The following is a 6,090-nucleotide window of genomic DNA, read 5'->3' on the forward strand; positions in this document are numbered from 1 at the left end:
GCTCCTGCCGAGCGCGGGGCCTGGCGCCCGCGCCGCCGGCCGCGGCACGCAGTGACTCCATGTGTAATTACAGTGACAATTTGCGCTGCTCGGGGCTCTTTTAATGGCTTCGCAGCCCAGGCGTGTTTTGTATCTCTAGTGCTTTGCAGGTATTTACACCAGGGCGAGCGTGCAGCGCGCTCCCCTCGCTCTGGGTAGCGGCAGTGCTGCGAGCAGCAGCTCCAGTGCATCCTCCTGTGCATCTATCCTCCTCTTCTCTCCCCCCTTCGCCCTCTTCCTCTCTCCCAATGTGTGTGCGTGTGCGCGCTAGAATGCAACACAGGTGAACACTGCAGCAGGACTCATCTAAGGCTGCATGTCATTTGGCGAAATGCCTTAATAAAATGCTGATTTACTGTTTATTTTTATTAAGCTCGCAGTGCTGCCGAGAACTGCATGTGCACGTTACTCGGGGAACCGAGGAAGGCTGAACTGTCAGCAGGCGATATGGGCACTTTTAGGGTTTAGGTCTCCCAGGTCCCTGTCCCCTTTCCCTTATCCCCCCCCCCCAAAGAAAACCCCAAACTTTGAATTATTTAACAGTAAAATTTGTATAGAATTTTTCTATGTCTAAAGTACAAACATTAAAGGTCTCTCGAGTATACGTGATGCAATGAATCTCCTGACTGAGATCTACAATATTTACTGTTGAAATTAATAAATGCACTCCAACGGCCTGTACATGCTGCAGCTGCTAGAAGACACATATTGAAAATTCAGCACAGACCTGGAATATGGACTGCTCTGCACTTCTGGGGAATTATGACTTGCAATTTGCGCTGCTACTGTTCTTTACGGTATAAAATAAACCAAAACAGTCTCTCTTTATGTTCCCAAGCAGTTATAGGGAGCACCTCACCCTGCATCTATTTAAAATGATCTGTTTGTTAATTAACCTGTTTTTGCATATATGGCTGTTTTTAAAGGAAAATRCTTAAATGCATGGAGTTACATAGAAGCTGTTGATCCTTTAGGCTGACAAGATAGCCTGCTTGCACAACACAGCGTATGTGTGCTCGTATATATGTAGAGGAACCATATATACACATGTAGGTCTATGCATGACTGAGTGTGTATGTATTTGTGTGCACCCACATATATATGTGCAGGATGTCACACTGCAAAATTGCAACTATATAAACCAGTCCATTTTTTCCCCCTCATGGATTAATATTACAAAAACCTCAAAATGGGAAGGCAGTATCATTTGTCAGACAGGGCCCAGAATTAATACTGCCACCAAGTAGTAACACATATACATTACTAATGTGCCAAGGCTGAACTCAGTAGTGCTACTGCTAATGAGGCCATTCATTTTTGCTTTCAGATTCTCAGCCTTTGAAACTGAGCACGAGTCTTTATTTTATTTTAGTATGTATCAGAGACTCTGAGAGAGGGAAACACTGCACGTTGCCACCCGTGCTCTGTGTGTAGAAGCTGTACATGCTAATTGTGCCAGCGCGCTCTGCAGATTACACCTACCCTGGCATCAACTGGTCAGATTTCTTACAATGCTGTGTTATTAGTTGCTCTGCTTCCTCATTACCTCTCAGGCTGCTCAGACACAACAGGGAGGACTGACTGGGACATCTGATATATCTAAAGGCACATGATCATGCTGATATTATGTAAAATTCTAATGAGCTTTTCTGAATTGGCTGATAGAGAGAAAGATGCTTTTCTTGCAATAGCTAGAGGCAGCAGTATTAGTGATCAGGCATGTGTTACATATAACAGGCTTGTGAGCTTATGCATTAAATTCTTTCAGTCAGRGGCATGAAAATTCACGTACTCCTTGTATGTATGTGTGTGTACAGCTATGCTCGCACAGATACACTTATGTATTATACATATTGACATGGACACATATGTATACATTAATGCATGCATGTAAAACATGTCGCCATGTTATAGGGCTTTCAGTTAAACGCAAGGCATTTCTTTGCAAATTATTTTGTGTCAAAGATGCAAAATATACCTTTAAAAAGATCACGTCCTACCTCAAGGCCACCTCGCTCACACACTGACTTAAGAAGTAGCTGCAATACATCTGCCACGTTTGGGAGATTAATCCGTGGAGCCTCAGTAAGCCAAAATAGCTAACATGACAATTATAACCTAGCTGTTCATTAGTCATATTACCAGTTAAATTTTCTGACTCTCAGTCATCAAGCAGGGCCTCAAAATCTAAGGGTGTCCATAAGACTGCACAAAACCACTTGTCTAGTCTGAATAATACCAAAAAAAGGTATACAGCAGTTGTTAATGTACATTTCCAAAACTGCAGGGTTGTCTAGTGTGTGAAAACTTAAAACAATGCRTAAGTCTGAAATTATTATCAGAAGCATAATCCAAAATATCAGAAGCAACTGCTAATACTACATGCACATCATCCTACCCCCAATTTACATAATTGTGTAAAACTTAACTATTCCAAAACCACCTTAGAAATGATCCGATTTCTATATCAGAAGAGACTGAGTGCAAATATATACTTTTTCTTCCTACCTCCCTTATAAATTCCCATTAATGGCCTGCAGATTAGTATGCGATTGCCATGCTTGTTTTCTAATCTTTTTATAGGTCTCCAGATGGCCGTGACGTAAAGAAGAAACATCCTGCGTGAATTTCTTAAGAATAAACAGTCTCTATTTGCTTTAAAGAGGAATGCTTATGAATCTCTAATTATTGCAGTCAGAGACTTGCCCTAATGCCATTACCCCCACCTTCTGTAKGGAGTACACAGAGGCACCCTACTTCAACTGCTCTGAACTACATAAGGAGGGAAAAACCTTCCAGGGATCCTCTTTCCATACTAATTGGAATATAATTCACATAAATGTAAACCAGAGTATGCAAGTACAACCCAGGCCAGCATTTCCTGCATGATATCTCTTTCCTTYCAGCCAGGTAAGTCACTTGACTGGCTTGCCTCCTAGCGAGGGTCTTATCCTTTCTTTTGTGACCACGATTTCATTTTACAGGCAAGCGCAGGGTGCATTTCTGTAATGTTGAGCACATGGTATGCAAAGGGAAATCTAATACAAATCCGAATTACCAAATAAGAAAAGGCAGACTAGCAAGAATGCAAATTCTTGAAAAATACAAAAGAACCCCGAAAGCTCAGTAATTATACGTAGAAACACTGCGTGCTGCTAAAGAACACATATTCATATTTCTTTCCTGCAATGTATTCTCTATTGTTTGACTTTGATTGAACAAAAAATAAAAATTACCGTTTCTTGTCGTGACTGTCTCTTTCTGTGGTCTTTCTGCGTTGTCTAAATCTGAAAAATACCCACCAAAAAAAGCAAAGGATCATAATTTAAACACTTTCAGCGTTGATTTGCATTCATGAAATGTATGTGAATAGACAAACATATGTGTGTTCAGAAGGCAAAGTATATATCAACATTTGTGATTATTTAATAAATTACCAAAACGCTTGGCTCTGTATTAAACAGGGAAATAACCAGCCACATTTCCTGCAGATGATCTAATGTGACATAAAACAGATATGACTAATGTGCTCCAGTATCTGCAGGGTTAAATGTAGTAATTAATATTTACAGGAAATAATAAGAACGATAGAAAACCAGTTCCACAATTATTTGTTGGGGGAGCTATGGTAAAGAAGAAAAGATTAATATTCGGGGCTGCTGAGCAGAGGCGGTGAAAACTACAGAGGCAGCTGTAATATTTGCATACTACAAGCTGCCAGTTGYTTAATAAAGGATGGAGGCTCCACCTAGCCTCCAGTTCCAAACATGCAAAACACATTAAGCCAGTATTTCCCCGCTACAATTTCCAGGTCTTTCAGATCATTGCTCTCCTGAAATCAGGATCATGAGGAAGGCAGCCTCTGTATTTACAGAGCTAATACCATATAAAGAGTTGGCCGTGTAAATAAATATAACGTAATCTACTCACTTTCATTGCATCATATCGATTACATCAGCCTTAGTTTAAGAGCAGATTATTTCCCACAAAGTAATAGTGTTAAAAAAAAAAAAAAGGTAAGCAATAAGCAACGTCTCCCCATTCAAGACTGCCAGAGAGTTTTTCCCTCGTGGAGAGGGATGCTGCTCGCCTGGCCGGTGGGCGGTGGGAGGACTAAAATAGAAACCCTCTTGCATAAGTCCCTCGCCTGCGGTGACACCCGCCGCCTGCCGCCCGCGCCGGGCCGCGCCGGGCCGGGCCGGGCCGGGCCGGGCCGCAGCAGCTGCCGGGCCGCAGCGGGAGTCCCAGTGCAGCGCGGTGCCCTGCGCGGCCGCGCAGCGCGGTGCGGCGACGAGCCGGGGCCAGACGCGCCGCAGCTGCCCCGCCGGCCCCGCCGAGCGCCGTAATTACCGCAGCATCAAACATTGATGAGCCCCGCGCAAAGCGACGCGCAGCGCGGCCAGCCTGCGCTCCGGACTGCCCAGRAAGTGATGGCTGCTGCCTCCAAGTGACCCGCGAGCACGAAGGCAGCCGCGTTCGGCGACTATGGTCACTCGGCTCTAGCACCTTGCTCATCTCAGAGCTGTGCCCCCCGCCCCCCCTTTTTATTTTTTATTTATTTTTATTTTTTTTAATATAAAGCTCTGAAATGTGAGTACGAGCTAGCTCCAATTTTAGGTGCTATCATCGCCTGCCCCTGTGTCGATCCCCCTCGGAGGATGCCCTGGCATCGCTTGGAAGCCGCCCGCCTGTCAATGCACACCGAGGTGGGGGCTGCCTGCTCGCCAGCAACCTGCTCGATAATTAGCAGCGCTCGCCCTCAAACTAGATGCAAGACCAACAGGTTCAGCATGAGCCGCACAAAATCGGTTAACTCCCGGGTCTCCTTTTTAAAGGAATGTCGCTCGCGGGCGCCGGCGTAGGCGCGAGAGCCCCGCCGAGACAACCTGTTCTGCGGGCCCCGCGCTCAGCTCGCCCCCCGGGCCGAGGGCCGCGGCCTCCGGGCACCCCGCGGTACTTACATTGCTGCTGCTCCTGAGGGAGAGGCTCGCCCGGAGCCAGGCGGTGAGAGGAGTCTCCGGTGCAAAACAAAGATCCCACGGGCAAGCCCCTAGCGCGCGGTGAGCGGCTCTTCCTGGGCGACAGAAATTCGCAGTTCTATTTAAAAGTACTGCTTAGTTCCACGGTGTGAATCTTGCATGCTTGGTTCTGAAGGATTGCAAGCTTCCATCCAGGAAAGAAGGGGAAAAAAAAAAAAAAGGAGAGAGAAATGCAAAAAGTAAAAAGTTTTTTTTTTCCTCATTTTTCCATATTGCTTCCTAAGCCCCAGAGCAGAAAGTGAAGTGTTGTATGTGAGGCTCTGCAAGTTTTTTGGGGGGGTTGGCCAAGGTCTAGTCCAGCCCTCTCTGCTGAGGAGGACGTGCTCTGAAATTCAACCAATTTCCCCAACGCTTTTGTTGCTGATGAACTGAAGCCCTATTGTTCATCCATTGCCACGGTCTTTTTCAGTTCCTACTATACGTTATGCGTTGCCAGAGATAATGAATTTGCACCAAAACCTCTGATAGTCCCATTCTGACAGACGGAACAAATTAGAAATGTCTAATCTAAAGAAGAGCAATGGCTACATTTTCCTAGAGAAGAAGGAGAGCGTACTTTTTTCTTAACTTAAAAAAAGCACCAAAAGGTCGCGTTTTCTAAGGTATTTTCCTCCAGCTAACTTCTGAAGAATAGTTTCTTCCGAATCCTGCTTTGGGGAGACACTGCCATTTTGTGTAACTTTTGTCAAAATCAGCCAAGCAGCCAACGGCAGCAGTGATAACCACGCTAACAAAAAGCATCTCTTCCAATTTCAGTTATCATGCAAACTTGTAGCGTGACCTCTCGCCAACACAGCGGTGGCTGGAAGAAGGCTTTCGAAAAGCTTTGCCTTTTCCTTTTTCTTTTTTTTTTTTTTTTTTTCTCCTCTCGCGCTCATTCAGGGCTCCACGTCGCAAGGCAGTAGTGGCTCAGACCCGACGGGAACCCGACAGCGCCGATGAGGCGCGGGCGAGGAGCGCGATGCGGCGGGAGAAGTTTGGGTGTGTGTCTGAGCGCGGGAGGTGCGCGGGG

At 45.6% G+C, this 6,090-nt stretch overlaps 1 long non-coding RNA gene across 3 annotated transcripts in view; it reads right to left on the reverse strand.

The window, feature by feature from the left end:
* LOC112945610 overlaps positions 1-6,090 on the reverse strand; it is a 122,141-nt gene that overhangs the window by 105,549 nt on the left and 10,502 nt on the right. For all 3 annotated transcript variants that reach the window (XR_003249049.1, XR_003249047.1, XR_003249048.1), the window contains exons 4-5: positions 5,001-5,202; positions 3,276-3,326 (exon numbers count right to left, since the gene is read on the reverse strand). This is a non-coding gene — a long non-coding RNA (uncharacterized LOC112945610). The remainder of the gene's footprint in view (positions 1-3,275; positions 3,327-5,000; positions 5,203-6,090) is intronic.

Source organism: Nothoprocta perdicaria, unplaced genomic scaffold, assembly GCF_003342845.1.
Source record: "Nothoprocta perdicaria isolate Ctin4 unplaced genomic scaffold, notPer1 scaffold_194, whole genome shotgun sequence".
NCBI lineage: Eukaryota > Metazoa > Chordata > Aves > Tinamiformes > Tinamidae > Nothoprocta > Nothoprocta perdicaria.